This window comes from Aplysia californica, unplaced genomic scaffold (assembly GCF_000002075.1).
Source record: "Aplysia californica isolate F4 #8 unplaced genomic scaffold, AplCal3.0 scaffold01041, whole genome shotgun sequence".
NCBI lineage: Eukaryota > Metazoa > Mollusca > Gastropoda > Aplysiida > Aplysiidae > Aplysia > Aplysia californica.
The window spans coordinates 161476-162494 of record NW_004798311.1 but is presented as its reverse complement, the minus strand read 5'-3'; the positions used below and the strand labels follow the sequence as shown (position 1 = coordinate 162494).

The 1019-nt window shown below is 44.7% G+C and overlaps 1 protein-coding gene across 1 annotated transcript in view; it reads left to right on the top strand.

Annotated features, from left to right (window-relative positions):
- Positions 1-20: 20 nt before the first annotated feature.
- The window catches only part of LOC118478843 (nischarin-like), a gene marked incomplete in the record, with an annotated part of 11588 nt that continues 10589 nt past the window's right edge, over positions 21-1019 (top strand). Inside the window, 1 exon segment of the mRNA XM_035973168.1 lies at positions 21-836.

Genomic DNA, 1019 nt, shown 5'->3' with positions numbered 1-1019 from the left:
TTCCTGTGATGTTTGTTCATGGTTCCTGTGATGTTTGTTCATGGTTCCTGTGATGTTTGTTCATGGTTCCTGTGATGTTTGTACATGGTTCCTGTGATGTTTGTTCATGGTTCCTGTGATGTTTGTACATGGTTCCTGTGATGTTTGTTCATGGTTCCTGTGATGTTTGTTCATGGTTCGATCCTGTGATGTTTGTTTACGAGAGATTACGAAAACATCCCAGAGCCAGCAGAAATGTGGTGTCTTTGGAGACTGGAGAATTTGACGGAAGGAACAGAAATCAGATAAGGTAGTAGAGAAAGGAGTCGGAGTGAGCTGGTGTTCACAAACACTAGTCAGAAGAGACAATACAAGTCCAAGCACTCTTGAACCGACATAAAAGCCTTGAAAAGACTTTCTCTCCCTGGAGGTACAGATGGCCAAAGAGGCAGAGGTTGACAAAAGATTTCTCACGTTGTACTTGCTGAGCTGGACAACTCCAGGATCACACTCAGTGTAGGTTTTTGGACAGTAGTGGAGCAGAGAAATGAGTTGGGGAGCCATGATTGATGATATCTGTTTGAGATCTGCTACTTGAAGAAGAAGAAAAAGAAGGAGGAGGAGGAGGATCCTTATCTCTCCACCTTCTTTTCTTTGTATGTTACTCTTTACTGACACGTCTAATCTGTGGCACTTGTATCACCTACTTTTGTTGTAAAGTTGTTTGGCTTGCGTTATTCCTTGCTTTTTTCCCCTCACAGGCGAAGGTCTGCTTCTGTCCAGAGAAAAGTACGAGGCGACGTCCTTGCAGCTTTATTCCTTGACGGAGAGACTCAAACTCCCGGAGCCAACCTGTGGTGGGTACACTTTGGTTCTTGAGTCGCTACAGCTAATGGTACAGGGGAACTTGTGGTGGCTACACTTTGGTTCATGAGTCGCTACAGCTAACGGTACAGGGGAACTTGTGGTGGTTACACTTTGGTTCATGAGTTGCTTTGGGTACACTTTGGTTCATGAGTCACTACAGCTAACGGTACAGG